This window comes from Sphaeramia orbicularis, chromosome 17, assembly GCF_902148855.1.
Source record: "Sphaeramia orbicularis chromosome 17, fSphaOr1.1, whole genome shotgun sequence".
Lineage (NCBI taxonomy): Eukaryota > Metazoa > Chordata > Actinopteri > Kurtiformes > Apogonidae > Sphaeramia > Sphaeramia orbicularis.
In genome coordinates, this window is record NC_043973.1 from 37,675,362 (window position 1) to 37,695,725 (window position 20,364).

The 20,364-nt window shown below is 34.0% G+C and overlaps 1 protein-coding gene across 1 annotated transcript in view; it reads left to right on the forward strand.

Annotated features, from left to right (window-relative positions):
* The first annotated feature begins 11,785 nt into the window (after positions 1–11,785).
* Positions 11,786–20,364, forward strand: part of LOC115436532 (cAMP-specific 3',5'-cyclic phosphodiesterase 4B-like) — a 122,867-nt gene continuing 114,288 nt past the window's right edge. The window contains exon 1 of the mRNA XM_030159397.1: positions 11,786–11,899. The gene's annotated coding sequence lies outside the window, so the exon portion shown is untranslated. The remainder of the gene's footprint in view (positions 11,900–20,364) is intronic.

The following is a 20,364-nucleotide window of genomic DNA, read 5'->3' on the forward strand; positions in this document are numbered from 1 at the left end:
TATATATTAAAAAAAAAAGTCTTACTGTTTAATCTTGAAACAATGAGAACTGTAACATATATGAATGTTAGTGGACAGAGTACGTAGAACTTAATTTATCTGGTGTACTTCTCTGTGGGCAATGCTGATGGATGATGCACTCAAACAGACACCTGCACACTATTTATTCAGTCCAGCAGCGGTCATAATGAGCTCAGCAGACCCTCCCACGTGGCAGAGAATGGAAAATAAGGAAAGGTGTGGCGTAGGTGAGTGTGTTTTTGGGGTTAGGCGTACTTCTGTGGCCAGACCGTAGGCATGATTGGCATAAAGAAAGAAAGAAAGGTGTCAGCAGTTGATAAATAATTTATATTTTGTACAATATTCAACGTGCAGCATATAAAAGAGGCCTGTTTTCACTCACAGACGATTATTTTTGCAAAAAACATCTCGGGGTGGTTCACTTTCTAAACAGACAGACACTGATATTGAATAGAGATTGGCAGTGTTTCCAGTTATGAGTGACCTGTGAATAGAATAGAATAGAATAGAATAGAATAGATCTTTATTGTTACGGTTCCAGGAAAATCACTTTAGAAGCTTTGTCTCTTGTTTAGCATCAAACAAAGTGCAAAAAGACTAAAAATATCACACAATTATACTGAAAAATATTGACAATATACACAAAAAGGAATACTAAAATATACAAAAACCTAGCTCTGCCTTTTTCTTACAGACTTATCTTTTCATATATTTTATTTAGATAGATAGATAGATAGATAGATAGATAGATAGATAGATAGATAGATAGATAGATAGATAGATAGATAGATAGATAGATAGATAGATAGATAGATAGATAGATAGATAGGCTTTATTACAGACTCATGGTCCACATTAAAAAGCAAACAAATAAATACAAACACAATTAAAAGAACCCAACATAAAATAGTATTTGTTTTTGGATAAGGATACAGTTGCAGAAAAAAAAATGTTAGACCACCCTTGTTTTCTTCAATTTCTTGTTCATTTTAATGCCTGGTACAAATAAAAGTACAGTGTGTTTGGACAAATATAATGATAACAACAAAAATAGCTCATAAGAGTTTAATTTCAGAGCTGATATTTATCCATTTTCCATGGTGTTCATGATAACCAAAATCACTTCAGTTCTTACATCAGTAAATATAGCATTGTTCTGACAAAAACAGTGTTTTTAGGCATTCCATGTTTTCTTTTCTGTCTGTTTTAGTCACATAATACACACAGGACTTAGTATTTGATTGCACAACCATTGTTTCTGATGACTTTTGGTGGTCTAATAATGTTTTCCGCGACTGAATATACAAGGTAAAATTAAAAAGAAGGTGCACGGGTGTTGATTATTGCACTGAGGTAGGGTGAGTATTGAGAAAAAACCAACAAACCAAATATTACCAATTCAGATATAATCAAAAAATCAGTCATCTAGCTGTGTACAAATGGAGGGGTTTCATTTTTTTTCCTCTCATGTGTGTCAGGAATTTACAGTCTGCCTCATCAGTTTGCTTTTAGGCTCAGTGCACTTCCTCTGTAAACAGAAGGATCCCACTCATGCAAATGTATTATTGTTTTTATGATGAGCGTATGTGCTTCCCACATCCAGCGCCTGCACTAAACAGAGGGAAGTACAGCGTGTACGGACCGAAATACAACAGAAGTTAACAGCTGCCCCTGCACACAGAACACACTAATAAGTCAAATGAGTGGCTATATATGACGTGTATGCAGAATTTTAATGTTACGTACTGCACCGAACATTGTGTTACTTTTTGTTTTAATTTAATCTGTCAGTTTAGATTTACAAGTGCATAATTAGTCTGATTTCATTGAGTTTTGTTTAGTTTCATTTATGTTTACAGGTATTATAAGGACAGCCCTGATTTATAGAAGCAAAAAAAGGAAGGATGAAAGAATGTATGTTGTCTAATACAGTTTATACAACCGTTATTTATGTGCAAAGACATGTTGTGCCTGTACATAGTGAATTATTAACAATGAGCGAGCATGAAAAACATGATTTTTACCTTGAGACTACTGAGTTTGAGTTTCATTCTTCTAATTTCTGTGTTTTTGAAAACCTTTTATTTTTATTCCATTTATTAATGTTTTTTTCAGTGCTAGTTTTAATAGGTAGCTAGGTTTAATCACTGTTCAAATTTATTTTAAATGGTTTTTGACCGAGTGCTGCTTTTGTGGCACTTCCAAAATTGTTCTTTCCTCTATATTTGACTTTTCTGAAGTCATTTATCACCATTTATTCTAATATTATCCTCCTTTTTTTTGTTTTTTCAGTGTAAATCATGGCTTTTCCTGTATTTAAGTCAATGATAATGTATATGTTCATAAAAGCTCAGACTGAAGTTGAGGGTTATTATATCAAAACCCCAGAAAACTGAAGAAAAAGAGACTTTTTCAACAAAGATATCAATGACTAAATACGAAAACAAGTATCTCCATCCCCTGTCGTTGATCCGACTTGATGGGTTTTACTTGTGAATCAATGTTGTAGAAGATGATGGTGTTTCCATGGTAACTACGGAGCCTCTGAATGTCCAAATGGGTCATATCTGATGACCATGATAAGATGAAAAATAGTATTTTACACCAATTATTCACATGTATTGATAGGATTAATGGAACAACAGGTATTAAACAGTTTAGATCAGTAAATGGTTTGGATCATTATGGGTTAAAATGAGATACCTATATTACATTAGAGGAGGTTTGTAGAAGCCATTAACGTAATAACGACCTGTAACGTAATAAATTTGCCATATCTCCAAACTAAATGGAAGCACACGTTTACAAACATAGACAATGGTATGATTTGAAACATGTATGACATGGAACTCACTCTTGACGATAGTAATTTTTTTTTTCACTGTTAAGGATTTTTTGATTTTCCATAATTGACCACTAGATGGTGTGACACTGACTTTCTTCAGTTGTCCAAACTTCCTTGCTTCCTTTCTAGTGCACATGTTGAAAGGTAATCCGTGATCAATTTTCTTTGGCAAACAGTTCATTTTGTTGAAATTCTTGCATATACCACATACAATCTTATATATTTAGTGCAAGAGGATATAACATTATTAGAGTGCATTCACAGTTAACAGACTATAGCTAGCTAACTGTTGGCTAGTTATTATCATTATTAACTATTACAGTTTGATAATATCGGGGTAAAAAATGACTATCTTCAAGACTGAGTTATATGTCACAAATGTCATACATATTTCATACCATACCATTGTTTATGCTTGTAAACGTGTAGTTACATGTAGTTTGGAGATAGCTTGAAAGGCTAAGGAGCAGCAGACAGGAAACTTAAATACGATGATATTAATTATTATTACATTATTGGCTCAGTTATTACATTTGCGAAGAATTTTTTTTCTTTTTTTCAGGCCAAAAACGTAACAACCAACCGATAACGTAATAAGTTATTACGTTATTGGCCAAGAATTATAACGTTATTGGTTCAGGACTTGTATTACATTATTGGCCAGCTATTAACCCTTTCATGCGTAGTGGTCACTACAGTGGACAGTTATTCTCCAGCTGTTCTCTTATATATTCATGGGTTTTGTTGTTTTAGTTTCATATCAGCCAACACAGTGAACGCTCATGCATCATCCCATACACTGACATTCCTGTAACTTTCCTTTCTTTTAACTAAATCAATTACTAATTGTTATTAGACTGTAATTAACAGGTTTTTTTTGTTCCAACAAAAAGTTTTTTTTTTTCTTTTACATATCTGAGTGAGTAATAACTAGTATTATAGTATGTTCAAATGTGAGAAAACATCAGATTAGCAACATTAACCTCCTGAGACCCAGGAAAGTGAAATTTTTTGCTTTTTTCCATTAAACAATTGTCTTGATTGGAAGCTGCATAATACAACAGTTTTTTTTTTCCCCCTTTTTGTTTGTTTTTCTTCCCCGAGACATTTAAAAAAAAAACAAAACTTTTATTTATTTATTTATTTTTTAATGGGATGTCCTTTACAATGGACAGCATTTTTTAAGTAAAACTGTCAAACTTTTGTCCCCTACAGAGGATAAAAATGTATTGCTGGGTCTCAGGAGGTTAAAAATGCTTTTATTTAATAGTTTTTACACAGTATGTCAGTGAATACATGTTTCTGAGCTTCAAAAATTAAACAGTGTCCAGCTTAGTGGATGTTTTTGTAACTCCATGAAAAATAGGTTCATAAAAAAAAAAAACCCAGAAAAATCAATTACATTGTTTTTTTTCATGCCTAAAGAAGAATAAAAACACTCAGGAAAAAAATCTTGATTAAGGTTCTCATAATTCATGCATGAAAGGGTTAAGTTACTGGCCTAATACATCTTAAAAATGGCAAATTTATTGCGTTATGGGTCGTTATTACATTATTGGCTTCTACAAGGTTGGCTAAAATATGGTCTTCAGAAATATAAGGATAAATACCAAACATAGTCAGAGTGACTCCACATAAGCCATGAGTGCAAACAAAGACAGGCTGAGAGCTTTTGTGTTCATACACCTAATGCCCTGTTGGCTGAATGGCAGCCAAGACTCTGATCTTTTAAATACCAACATGATGAATAGGATCTGGTGCAAGTGTGTGGAACAGTACAACAGGAAGGAGTGACATAAGTATACACAACAGGATTTTCAAGACAAGTTTCCAGGCCTGGGGACGGATTTCCTAAATGAGGTCTATGAAAACCAGACACAGCCCTTAAGGTGTGAGAGAATGTAATTTTTTTTTTTAACCACATAGTATTTGAAGAAAAGCTGGGAATTGGCTAAATGTAAGAAAGATCCACTGCTGTATAGGTTACAGCAATCACATTTTGAGAACCATGTGAACCAAAAGCTGCATGTGTTAAGTTCAAAGATAAAATGTGACATCCTAATGGGTTACAGCTCTACAATGAGATAGATAATGTTCTACTGAAATCATACTCAACCTAATGTGGTTGAACAAAAGACATAAAGGATAGACTGATAAAGAGAAGGATGGAGATGAAGTCAGTGAAGGAGCCCAGGGACATCCATTCATCTCTTTTCCAGGACAGCTGTTGCCTGGCAACAAAGGTATCAAAATTATTGTAAAAGACTCTGCTGAGTATGGCCTTGAACACAACACAGTGAAACACAGCAAATTATACCATGTAGTACTACGATATATAATGTCAGATAAAGAAACAAAGCGTCAACATATAGCTCAGTAAAACATAAAATTTTTCTTGCTAGAGTAAACAAGATGAAAAAGATGTGAAGTGATGTAATGTATCTTATTCTTGATACACAAATTCTTTAGTGTTTTTTGTATATTAATGTACATATTCTTGAGGTTTTTTTTTTGTTTTTTTTTTTAATATTTTCTGTTTTTATTTTTATCTAGCCAAGAACTACCTCTTGGAAAAAAATTGTTATGTGCACCTAATGACAATAAACATTCGGAATCTTGAATGTAGGTGCAATCTATATTATAAAAGCAAAGTGGCCTCTGTTTGTGTGTGTGTGTCCAGGGATTCACACAAAATCCAGAAAGAGCTGACTGCTGCAGTTTGACTAATGTATTCTTGGTCAAGGAAGATAGTCGCAAAAACAGCAAGTTGATAGGACCAATATTTTGGGAGATATTAGTAATTTTGGAATACCTTACAATCACGTTGCTATCGGCAGAACGCTTTGGCAGTGACTGCTGGACAAATGTAGTACAGCATGCATGAATTCACAACAGCAGAAAAGCTACTATATCTAGAAATTGTGGATCCCTACAGGTCAACGCGCTAGTCTATATTATAAAAGCAAAGTAGCCTCTGTGTGCGTGTGTGTATGTGTGTCTTGAGATTCACACAAAATCCAGAAAGATTTGACTGATGCAATTTGGTGTACTTATGTATTTTTGGTCAAGGAACAGACTAGCGAAAACGGCAAGTTGATAGGACCAATATTTTAAGAGATATTAGGAATTTAGGAATACAATAGCCTTACAATCACATTGCTATACCCAGAATGCTTTGGCGGTGACTGCTGGACAAATGAGGTACAACAACAGCAGATGTGTATTTGACCCTAACGATAAGGTGCTGTGCTGGAAAAATTTGAAAATGACCCTTAAAAGTGCTTGAATTTGACCTTGAAAAATGTGAACCCTGATACATGTTAATTTACAATCACACATAACATTTGATTTACAATCAGCTTTTTCATAAAGGCCTGTCAACTGTGGAGCACATTACCAAATAATATTAAAATAACGATAGATTTTGAAAAGAAGATCTTGAAAAGAAACTAGTTGAGTTGAAAATCAGGAACTGCATCCAATTACGATCATAATTCAAAGTATTTTTTTTTCCCCAGAATTTACTTCTTTTTTTTTTTTTTTTTACAATTCCACTTATATTAGGGGGGGAAACTACCATACAGAAAACTACTTAACCCTATAACGCCAAACATATCATATTTGATACATGAGTTTTGAAGCCTTCTACATGATCAGTGTGATTTTTTTTTTCTTGAAAAACCTGATGTATACAATTAGATACATGCAATACACAGATAATCCGCTGGGGGGAGGATTTTGTTCACCAGAGGCCTTTCCAGGGACACTTCAAGATTGCCATCAATGAGGAAGGAGGCAGAACTTTGCCAATTTTGAAAGGAATTACCAATTTATTCAAGTTTTTGTTTGTTCAAAAATAATATTTGAGCATTGAGACCTGATGTATCAAATATGATACAAAATTGAAACTCATACATGGAAATTGATATTTGAAAAAAAATTTTTTTTGGTTGTTCAGAAGGACTAACAAAGGCCCCAGTTTCAAAGAACTGGAATTTTCTGTCAATGATTTAATGGTTCAGGCTTTACAGTATTAATCTATTATGTTGAGGGAAAAAAGCAGTCCTGTAAATCAAAGTAATGGCTTAAGCCTTATTCATATGGGTCTAGTACAGTGTTTTTCAACCTTGGGGTTGCGACCCCACGTGAGGTGGCCTGGAATTCAAATGGGGTCACCTGAAATTTCTGGTAACTGATAAAAAACAACAACAACAAAAAAAAAATAATAAAAAATATATGGTGAATTGAGAGAGACAATCCTAATCCATAAAAGACAAACTGTGAAGCTGAAGCACTGTGGTTCTGTTTATCTTTCAAATGTTGATTGTGGTCAGTTTCAGATGCTGCAGCTCTTTCATAATTCATAGTTTGAGTTCTTGTTTGTTCAGTATTAATTGCCAGCCTTATAAATCCAAGCTTGACTGACTGTACATATCCTGACCAAGGAAAATAAAATTCTCACTTTGTGCAGTAATCTACACCTGGATTTTCTGCCTCCATCCATAATAATATACATTATATCGACTATATGTCATCTAAAATTAACATTTATTTGCAACATAGTATAGAAAACTATTAAATGAAACAATTTAATTTCAGCAAAAAAAAATGTCTCTGTTTTGAATGTCTGGGGTCGCCAGAAATCTGTGATGTTAAAATGGGGTCATGAGCCAAAAAAGGTTGGGAACAACTGGCCGAGTATACCCTGGGGACCTCCGCTGATCTCTAAATTAACGTCCACTTCTGTGCTTCATGTGGTGCATTCACACATTATAAGTGAAGTCTGTATTTTATGCAAATTTGCTGGCATTATCCCCCAGATCTGATGTCAAGGCTCACTATTAATAGGGTATTACTCACAGAGAACAGTCATGTTATCATTTCATCATCTTCTGAGACTTTGCTCCTCTGAAGGATTTACGTTTCCTCTTCCACTTTTTAGTCTCCATGCTTTATTGTGAAATCTTCCTTCTAAATTTTCAACTACAATACTGTGAAGACATTCAGCCTCCACCGTTCTCTGGAAAGAATAAATGCATGAAGGAAAGAAAAATTGCAAATCAGTCATTATCACAGAGATGAAGTATGATCACAGATAACCTCCATAATTATGGCCGTGGTGCAGCGTGGCTTTGAAGGTTGGAGAAGCAGCATGTGAATTAAAATGACTGCCAGTTTGATCTCCTGGAGTGTTTAGTTAAGTTTATTTTTGCACAGATAAAAAGAAAGGTAAGAGAAAACCAATACAGTGCAGGAAGAGGCAAAACAACCAACATGCTTATCTGAAGCCTCCACCTCAAAAAAAACAAAAAAAACAAAACAAAGAAAAACATTTATATGATACAAATAACTTATAAAACACACAAGCTTAGTGAAAGAAAAATATGCATGGTTTAACAACAAATATATGCACATACATATAAAACAGTGATTTAAGACAGGGAGTTTACAGTAATTACTCCTAGTTGAATATGACTCTTTTTTTCTTTTTTGTGTTTATTATTACCTCCGCCAAGGAGGTTATGTTTTTGCCAGGGTTTGTTTGTTTGTCTGTCTGTTTGTCTGTCCGTTAGTGTGCAACATAACTCAAAAAGTTATGGACAGATTTTGATGAAATTTTCAGGGTTTGTTGGAAATGGGATAAGGAAGAAATGATTAAATTTTGGTGGTGATCGGGGGTGGGGGGGCCCATTTCCAACAAACCCTGAAAATTTCATCAAAATCTGTCCATAACTTTTTCAGTTATGTTGCACACTAACGGACAGACAAACAGACAGACAGACAAACAAACAAACCCTGGCAAAAACATAACCTCCTTGGCGTGGGGGGGCCCACGAGGGGGGGGGGGGGGGGGGGGGGGGGGGGACTGATCAGCCTTGGCGGAGGTCTGCGCTCTCCGAGTGCTTCTAGTTATTTTTGCTTCCTTGAATTTTCTTTTCTATATTATGTTGTGCAAAGAAGTTCATTAGTAGCAATCAGGAAGCTTGTATCATTTCCATATTTGAAATAAATCAATAAAAAATAAAATAGTAAATAATCTATTAAGCATGTTTTAAAACTTTTTAAAGTTAAACAGTTATTTGCCATATAGGAAAAGTTGTTCTGTAACTTGACACCCCTAGATCTTATTGAAAATTGTCCTCTACTAGTTAAAAGTTTTAGAAGATGGAGATTTGTGGATTGCCAAGTTAAATAAGCATTAATCTGTGAATTTACTATAAAATAGCTCTTAAAATGCTCAGGAATATTTCCTTTGCTTGATTGTATCTGATGAATAAAAACATAGGTTTGAAGAATATTAATGTTATTTATGGTAAGAATCTGCAGCTTTTTAAATAGAGGATTAGATGATGTGTGTAATTCTGACCTTTCTGTCTGACTGTCACAGTAATTAGTGGCTGATGTGCCCTTGAGCAAGGCACTTACCACTCAATTGCTCCCCAGGCACCTGACATGGCAGCCCACTGCTCCTATTCTGCAGTGTGAGGTGTGTTCATGCATGTTCAACTAGTGATGGGTTAAAAGCAGAGGGGCAGTTTCAGTGTGCTGCCCCCCCCCCCCCCCATTTTTCTTTCTGTATTAATTTATTTATCAGGAACATTGCAGTGAAACATGGTGGACATATAGAATATCTGATATTGTACATAAAGAGTATATAGCATTGAGCTAGTTAGCAACTTGCATCCTTCATTGGGCTTTTCAATAGAAAAATACATTTACAGTATAAATGACAATAATATAAAAACTATATAAAATCCCAGCACACTCACACATTCACAAAGAGATAAAAAAAAGACAAAGAAAGAAAGAAAACAGACCTCAGCGAACATTTTTGAATATGCTCTATGAGTCTTATGTCTTGTGTTTATGTGTTTTGTTCATTTTCTTCTGTTTTGATATTCATATTCCAAATAAATACATCAATCAGTCAATTATACAAAAAGTGGATATGTTCGAGTTTATTTTCAGCCAGTTCTTACCATATGCAGTGAATGTTTTAACATGTATTATCAGTTTTATTTCATTTCCATTGTGTTCCAGATGTAACAACCCTTTATGGAGAAAACTGACTGTCCAGATGTGGTCCCACAGTAGGATATCTTACAGTTACAGTGACTCTATCTATCTATCTATCTATCTATCTATCTATCTATCTATCTATCTATCTATCTATCTATCTATCTATCTATCTATCTATCTATCTATCTATCTATCTATCTATCTATCTATCTATCTGTCTGTCTGTCTGTCTGTCTGTCTGTCTGTGTATATATATATATATATATATATATATATATATATATATATATATATATATATATATATATATATATATATATATATATATGTACAGGGTGGGGAAGCAAAATTTACAATATTTTGAGGCAGGGATTGAAAGACAGTGTATGACCAATTAGTTTATTGAAAGTCATGAGAATTTATTTGCTACAAGAAAATTGACATAATAGAAAATGTTTTTATTCTATGTGTCCTCCTTCTTTCTCAATAACTGCCTTCACACGCTTCCTGAAACTTGCGCAAATGTTCCTCAAATATTCGAGTGACAACTTCTCCCATTCTTCTTTAATAATATCTTCCAGACTTTCTCGTAATAGTTTTGCTCATAGTCATTCTCTTCTTTCCATTATAAACAGTCTTTATGGACACTCCAACTATTTTTGAAATCTCCTTTGGTGTGACGAGTGCATTCAGCAAATCACACACTCTTTGACGTTTGCTTTCCTGATTACTCATATGGGCAAAAGTTTCTGAAAAGGTATGGATAATAGTGTTAGGTATGATTATGACATCAATATATGTTTGGTTTCAAAACAACTGACGTAGTGCCTGCTGAGAAAAAACAACTAAATGTTCATTGTAAATTTTGCTTCCCCACCGTGTACATATATATATATATATATATATATATATATATATATATATATATATATATATATATATATGTGTGTGTGTGAGAGTGTGTGTGTGTAAATGTAAATACAGTTGCAGAAAAAAATATTAGACCATCAAAAGTCATCAAAAACAATGGTTATGCAATCCAGTACTAACTCCTGTGTGTATCATGTGACTAAAACAGACAGAAAAGAAAACATGGAATGTCTAAAAGCACTGTTTTTGTCAGTACAATGCCATAGATATTGATGTAAGAACTGAAGTGATTTTGGTTATTATCAAGAAAACCATGGAAAATGGATAGATATCAGCTCTGAAATTAAACTTATGAGATATTTTTGTTGTTATCATTATATTTGTCCAAACAAATGGACCTTCAGTTTTACCACGCATTAAAATGAACAAGAAACTGAAGAAAACAAAGGTGGTCTAATAATTTTTTCTGGGACTGTATATACTGACAAAAATTCTTCTCCGAATAAAAATATGGCTTTTACTTTGTCAAAGTAAAGTTAAAAATTAATAAGTGTCTGAAAATAATGATGCATCTCATTATGTTGAGTTACTATATTGTTTTTTGTTTGTTTGTTTTTTTAATCATATTTTTTCTTCATTTCCAATTACACAGGATCTTCTTGTTTTTTTTTCATCACCATACATTCCACCTGAAATGTCTCTTTGTCCATTTGCAGACATAGGCTAATAAATCCATCAATATGGTTCACTTCATTGTTGTTATAGCAGTGAGACAATCAACTAAAACACATCAGGGAGTCGATGAGAGACAGAGAGCCCCTGGGCTTGAGGCTTCATCTAATTGAGGAGACAGATCCATAACCCTGTTCTGGTTTTGGGAGTCAGATGGATGTCGGATGTAGGCAGCGGTGGGGAAGGCAGGGGGCGTGCGCACTGACAGCCATTGGTAAAGAGACGGATTTGCGTCGGCTGTGTCAAAGCCAATCGATTCGCTCTCGGGGTCTGAAAGGGGAACGAGCGCGAATGGCACAAATGGAACCTGATAAAAGGGGAGAGAGCTTCAGAAGCGCGGCAGTGAAAGGCAGGACCACACGGAACCGGTGCGCCACAGTATCCGCCTTCGGGAACGCCGCTGGAACATCGGTAAGACTTTACGCAGCGTGCGCCTTAGCTCTGCGAAAAAAACAAACAAAGAACCTAGGATTTGTCTTATCATATTGAATTTAGCGTTTTCTGACTTTATTCACACTGATGCTTTGTATTCACCCGTTCTTATTCTCGTGAGATTTTAAAGCCTGTATCCTGTATCTGAAGTTTTTACGCATGTGGAAATGTGCGCTGGTGTTTCCAAAATAAGAGTTTTGTCGTTGCTCAGGTGTCGTAGCATTGTCAGCTTTGCCATACGAGCTGTACACAATTTATTTTTCATAGAAACATAATCACGTGTCAGATAAACCCATTCCCATCGAGGTCCTTTTTGGTTCAGTTTAATCACGTAGGATTTTTGTACCTGTACGGAGACTGTGTGCTTTGTCTCCTCCAGGGATCTACCGTGGGGGGGGGGGGGGGGGGGGGGGGGGGGGGCGTTCTGTGTTTTGACAGTCCACTCAGGTTTCTGGGTATCTGATCTAAAGATGAATTTCTAAACAAAGGATGTGCTGCTGGGTTGGATTCAGCCTACAGGAGGGTTTGCATTAAGTATGATGAACAGGTCAAACAAGGTGAAAGCATTCACTGTGTGCAAGAGGGAAACAAAGAAGTTGGACAAAAAAACAAAAAAGTGAGTTTGAGACATTAAAGTTGCAGGTTGTTCAAGGTTGGAATATTTATTTGTGAATTTACATGCAACCACACTCAAATCTGCCGGTTTTAATACACATTCATTCAACGCCTACACTGTAAAAAAAACCCAAAAAAAACCAAAACGGTATTATTCTGACAGCAGGGGAGCCGAAAAAATATTGTAAAATAACGGAAAGTAACCATCTCATAAAAATACAGTAATTTTCCATAATTAAAATAAAGTTTTTTGCCTTAACTTTACATGAGATTTTGCTTCTTTTTTTTTTTTTTTTTTTACTTTTTAATGTTTAATAAAGAATATTTACATGTATTAAAACAATAAAATTACCTATAAAATATATATATATATATATATATATATATATATATATATATATATATATATATATATATAATTTTCAATGAGACTAAGTTGTACAATCCACTGATAAAAACTGTATTTGGACAGTTTATCAGTGCTTATACATGTTATACATTCACAAAAACACATTTATTCAACATTTTTGTTGTGATACCTCCCGTAATTACACAGAATATTTGTCAATTAACAAACAAGTCTTGTTAAACTTACAGAACAAATACTTCTTTTATGGTTAATTGTCAGTAATTTTATCTCGATTTTTTTTTTTTTTTTTTTTTTTTTTTTTTTTTTTTTTTTTTTTTTTTTTACAGTATTAAACTTTAAATTAACAGTTTAATCTCATAAGTAGAAAATAAATATTTGTTAAATTATGATACATTTGCGAATGTATTTTAACTGTATTTTTCTTTGAAAAAAAATTTTCTTTTATAAAATTGGAATTTTTTGGCTTATTCACCGTCACGGTTTTTTCATGTTATTTTCCATTTGACATATAAAATCACATTATATTTTTGTCATTTCATTGATATTTTCCTGTATCTTAAAATACAGGAAAAATATGTAAAATAAACATTGAAAATTCTGTTAAATTACAGATTTTTTTTTTTTTTTTTTTTTTTTTTTTACAGTGTAAGATAATATTTTCAGTCAAATGAAGTTAACAAAGACTTCTAAAGGATTTATTTCTGTATTTGTTTGCTCAATATCAAAAGAAAAGCAAGACAAACCACAGAATACATTAAAAATGTGCAAGTAAAATGGAAAAACCTCAGACAGTTAATAAAATGAGATAAACCAAATAAGCATAAGCAACTTGACAATAAGTGGAAAAGGTAGTAATGAGAAAATAGCTAAGATTGGAATATAATAAGTATGTAAGGTGCTTTATATGGATGTCAAAGTGAGATTTATTTGAATGCATACATGAACACAAGATAAATTAACCATCATAGCCAGGAGGTTGGTTTTATTCGAGGAGTAATTGGAATATTTATGTAACTCAGATGAGATGGGAAATTTTTCATGATCTAAATTTTAGTTTGGTGTGTGCTGAATGTTTCAAACTAGAATAAAACCATTGCTTCATAGATATATATTTAATAACATCCACCATTGTATCAAGATTTTGCTCTCTGAAAATAATGTAAAATCATGCAAAACTGAGATCATTCCTGTGGAGACCTTTTGTTCTCAACCTGTTTGCTTTTTGTAATATATCAATTGTGAATATGTCCGGCTTTCCTCAATTAATGTAGCTAGGAAACAATGGATTAAAATCGTAAATGGTCCATAACATTGGAAAAAATTAAGATTTCGCTTTTCGTCCATATTGCTCAGCTCTACCATTACAGTATGGTAATGAAACTGAATGGTTAGTTATGTAAGCTTTTCTCACTTTAACCCTTTTATGCACACTGGTCACTACAGTGGACAGCTATTCTACAGCTGTTCCCTTGTATATTCGTGGATTTTGTTGTTCTTTTTGTTGTGTTTTTTTTTTTTTTTTTTTTACACATATCGTTATTAAAGTTTTAAGACACTACATATCTTTTCTGACATGAATTGGTAACATTATGTAGATCTCTCCTCAGCATAAACCCCCAGAATCACAAGCCCTCCCCATAGTTTTCACACAAAACATCAAATATCAAAATATCAGTAAATACATGTTTCTTTGTGTCAAAACCTAAACATGTGGTGTCCAGCTGAGTGGACATTTTTGCAACTTCATGAAAAATAGATTCATGAGAATTTGTTTTTTTCATTATTATTTTTTTTTTTTTATGTATTTTTACATTTAAAAAAAAAAAAATTCTATCTATCTATCTATCTATCTATCTATCTATCTATCTATCTATCTATCTATCTATCTATCTATCTATCTATCTATCTATCTATCTATCTATCTATCTATCTATCTATCTATCTATCTATCTATCTATCTATAATTTTATTATTTTTTTTTTCAAATGAAAATTTTCAATCACATTGTTTTTTTCATGCCTAAAGAGGAATAAAAACACTCAGGAAAAAAAAATTGATTAAGTTTCTCATAATTCGTGCATGAAAGGGTTAAATATTTTAGTTTTTATAAAAAAAATTTTTATGCTAATCAGTCAAATCAATATGATGATTTGTAGCTGATCAAATGCATTGCTCACATTAACCCGTAAAGACCCACTGTGACTTTTATATCACTTCCCAAATGAATTTTTCTCTCTTTTTAACCTTTCTTAAGCAATTTATCACTGTTTATTATAATATTATCCTCTGTATCCTCTGGAAATTGTGTGATTTCCTAGATTTAATTCATTGATCAAGTCAATGTTCATAAAAGCTCAGATTAAAGTTGAGGGTTGTTATATCAGAAACAGAGAAAACTAAAGAAAAAGTGACTTTTTCAGTAAAATTTATCATTAACTGAACATAATCCAAGCGTGTCCATTCGCTGTCATTGACCCAACTCCATGGGATTTACTGATGAATCAATGTTGTAGAAGATTACGGTGTTTCCACGGTAACTACAGAGCCTCTGAATGTCTAAATGGGTCATATCTGATGACCATGAAAAGATGAAGAACTGCATTTTACGCCAATTATTTACATGTACTGATGGGACTAGTGGATCATCAGGTATTAAACAGTCTAGATCAGTAGATGGTTTTGGTCGCCGGTGGATGTTTGGGTCTTTATGGGTTAATACTCAGGTCTACATTGTAGATATAGTTGAATTAAAAGGAAAAAAAAACATTGCTGGTCAAACATTCTTGCACTGCCTTCATGTGTTCATCTGTCAGTTTGTTTATTTTGTTCCGGCATGTGATTTTTGCATCGAAAAAGTGCAGCAGAAAAATTATGAACCTTTGTTTGCACTGGTCACGCCGATGTAGTAATGTAATTTCTGCCCAGTCACATGGACGGGATTGTCGCCTGCAAACCATATGTTGCAAGAGCAGTATCTGTGATCTCCCCCGTCGTCTATAATGTTCCAATGTTGCTTGGAATTAATATCAGTGGAACTATAGAGGCTTGTGACGGCAGCAGATGGACGTGAACATCTGCTTAACCATCTGCTTAGACGAGACCCAATCAAAAGAGTTCCATCACAAAAATGAAGGAAAAAAAAAACACAGTCTTGGAGTTTTCTTGTTTGAGTTGCTTTAACTCAGTGTTTTTCAACCTTGGGGTTGGGACCCCACGCTGGATCGCCTGGAATCCGAATGGGGTCACCTGAAATTTCTAGTAATTGATCAAAATAAAAAACAAATAAAAACTTAGTAAAAAATATATGGTGAGTTGAGAGAGACAATAGTGACTTTTCCATTGGACATCTGCGCAAAACTTTACCGATATTGACTAAATGTTGAAAAACAGAAGTGCATAATGTTGTTTTTTCCATTAAATCACAAATGCTATGATTTGTTTATTTATTATCGCGAGATGGCACGAGAAGTCATTCCGTAAACATGGCGATGAACGTAAATATGGTGTTGATTGACAGATATATTCATTATTATTATATATTACCCCTCTATCTCATACTAAATTAAAAAATGACTGGGTTTCCTGGTGTGTCCACACATACCGCGACATGTTTACTCTTCTTCTTCGCTTGTTGTAATGTACGTCAACATCCATTTTTTTTAATTCACCTGACTTTAGTTGTGAAAAAAAGGTCTTTCCGTTTCAGTTTTGCATGATATACCATTTGCGCTACTCCTGAAAAACCACCTCTTGCCAGCGCAAAAACTTTTTATCGAAAAATGAGACTTTTGGCAAAATTGTCATTTTTCCATTACGTAAATTTTTATGCACAAGTTATATTTGCGCAATTTGAGGATCAATGGAAAAGCGACTAATGACAGTCCATAAAAGACATGACAAACTGTGAAGCTGAAACTGAAGCACTGTGGTTCTGTTTCTGTGTCAAATGTTCATTGTGGTCACTTTCAGATGCTGCAGCTCTTTCATAATTCATAGATTCAGTTCTTTTTTGTTCAGTATTAATTGTCAGCCTTGTAAATCACAGCTGGACTGACTGTACATATCCTGACCAAGGAAAATCAAATTCTCCCTTTGTGCAGTAATCTACACCTGGATTTACTGCCTCTGTCCAGAATAGTATACATTATATAGACTAAATGTCATCTAAAATTAACGTTTATTTGCAACATGGTATAGTAAACTATTACATGACCAAATTTATTTATTTATTTTTTAAATTCAAATGTTTTTTTCAGAAAAGTCATACAAAACATTATACACGACATCAACCACACCAAGTACACCGTTCTCTTTTTTTTTTAAAGAAGGAAAGAAAAAAAAAAAAGACAGTAAAAATGACATCAACAAGCCCGTACATCTACCCAACCACACATGCAGGAAACAAGACAAAAAAAAAAAAAGGGGGGGGGGGGGCATAAATACATTTGTATGTATACACACAAGGCAGCATTCTTAATCATAATGTAAAGAAAAAAGAAATAAATAAAAAGAGCCTAACAGTGCACATGTACATTAAGCATTCAGAAATTCGAACACAAAAGGCAACCGTGAACATAAGAGTAGCTCAGAAAAAAAAACACATAAATAAAATTTTAAAAAGAAAAACCTTGAGGGAAGAGAGTTGGTACCATCTTCTATGTTCAGTCAAAGTCAGGTTTGCTAAGGTTATATATGAAATCCAAGGCGCCCAACATTTTTTAAATTCCTCTTGTTCAAGTCGTAAAGAAAATGTGAGTTTTTCCATCACAAAAAATTTCGTGGATCACAGCTATCCAATTTTCAAGTGTAGGAGCTTCAGTAGACATACATCTAAAAGCAAATTCATTTTAACAAAACAATGTCTGGGGTCGCCAGAAATTTTTTATGTTTAAATGGAGTCATGAGCCAAAAACGGTTGGAAACCACTGCTTTAACTGCTTCCTTCTTTCACTTTCTCAGGCCCCTCAGGCTTGTTCCACTTCATTGTCTGAAGCGCCACAGTTACAATATTTGTCTGTGTGTGTCATCGTGTCATGATCCCTCAGTTTAAACACATTTTCCTGAAGTCCATCTCATAGCGTTACAGTCGTGTTTGTGGTCATGTGGTTTGATCTCAACAGGCCACTGTTCTTTTATTCTCAGTGAGTCCTGAAACAACAGAGCACATATGTCCAGCTTTTTGCTAAAACCCAGGGCTGCCAGACAGATGACTCATTTACTGGCCGGTTTAGTGGCTTTACTGGTGAAGTGGTTTCTATACTGACATTTCTCTAGCTGAATGCTGACGTTTTGCCTCCAACTGATGAATACATTCTGTGTTTGTGCTAGGCATTTAGGTTTTTCAGACTGGCTGAGAGCTCGTCACACTGGGCTGCGATGAAAAACCAGCTGATTGTGAATACAGAATGCATTGTGTGTGCGCGAACGTGCATGCGTGCAGCTGTTTACGTGTGTGTGCTAGAAGGAAAACTGAGCGGTGATTGTAATAATTGTCACGTATTTAGAGAACCGTAGTGATTGTGCTAGATTCCTAATGTGAAAAGGCAGAAAGTAACAGTTCCTCTGTTTTTAAAAGTGACTTCTTCTCATAGTTGCATCTGCAGTTTTTTTACCCAGCCTGGGAAATCATGTATGAGTGTCTCTGCTGTCTGCTGCTCCTCAGAAATGCACTATTATCAGGGGCCCTCAATGATTTTTTTTTCAATCAAATGTAGTACTTGTGTGAATTTGTGATTGGAAGCCCTCCGCTAGGGATGTAACGATTACCGGTATAACGATAAACTGCGGTAAAATTGCAGGCGGTTAGTATTACCGTTTAAATTCTAATTATCATGATAATTGTGTTTGATTATCGCACTTTTCTGGAGAAAACGCCTATGTAAAGATCTGGTTTTATGTCAAGTATTTGAGCATAGTTTTAATTTATTACAATTTTAATTTTCTATACCTAATATTTGGAACCAATATTTGCTTTTAAAGTCTTTGAAAAGGTTCGTTAAGCATCTGTGTGTTATTTATGCAATAGATTATATACATTTTTCAAATCGGATTTTATATTTTTTTGTGTGTTTTTTATCCTTTTATGTTGCTATAGTAGATTAAAGTGAAAAAACAAATAGACAGATGATATAAATGAAGTTGTGCTGGAAAAAAAAAGATACCAAACATGGGTATAGTAAACATTTTTTTATATATTATATAAAGGCAAAATCAAAAGGACTAAAAAACGGCCAAAATAGGCTCAGACCACTAAGGGTTAATACTTGAATGTTTCTGCAACAGAGGGTATATTGTGCCAATTATTTTATTTTGTTTTATTTTATTTATTTATTTTCAAAATACAACTTGGTTAAATTATTTCAGTGTGTGTATCAGTACTTTTTGAACATTTTGAGCACAATTTCAACAATACTGTGATAATAATGATAACTGTGATAATTTTGGTCACAATAACCGTGATATGAAATTTTCATATCGTTACATCCCTACCTTCCACTGTTGTCTGTGTTTCAAGCTGACAGTGTGTAGATGGGAATCCACTGACTACAACACAGTCATTTAAGCTGTTTCCTTAAAGTGTGGGTGGGAATGTTGTAATTTCCTATCATAAGCTTTGTGGCTGAAATAATATGCAACTTTGCTTTTTTAGCATTTATAAGAAAAGGTTCCTCAAAAATAGGTTTTACACAGTCATACATATTTAGCTACTGTTGGCAAATCAAAGTTTATTTCTATAGCACTTTACAACAACATAACAAAGACCAAAATGCTTTACATCTAAAATAATGATTAAATTATAAAATTAAAAAAAATAGGTTAATCAAGTACCATAAATATGCATAAAACAATAGGACACAACACACAGTGACAAAAGAGAGCACAGATTCAAACCTAATAGTGTCTCACTGCTAAGGGTTCAAAGTCAGTCTAAACAGGTGAGTCTTTAATCTGGACTTGAACAGGGCCAGGTCAGTGAGGACTCGTAAGTCAGGAGGCAACGAGTTCCACAGTTTTGGTGCGGCAACAGTAAATGAACGATCAGCTCACTGTTTATAATCGGGACCTGGGAACATCCAAAACCATCTGGGAGGACAATCGGAGCACTCTGCTGGGGCGGGGAACTGTTAAAATCTCAGATAAATAAGGAGGAGCTAGACCATTTAAAGCTTTAAAAAAGAAGAAATTTGTAACAATACCAAGACATAAGACAGGTTATACATATAGGTTACACAAATTCAGTTTACACTTTGCAAGGTACAACAAGTAGGGGTGTAAGAACATATCGGTTCTTGAATATATCGCGATATTTCATTTCACGATACTGTATCGATAATAATAATAATAATAATAATAATAATAATGGATTGGATTTATATAGCACCTTTCTAGACACCCAAAGCACTTTACATTATTGACCCATTATTCATTTGCTCTCACATTCTCCCTCTGGTGGTGGTAA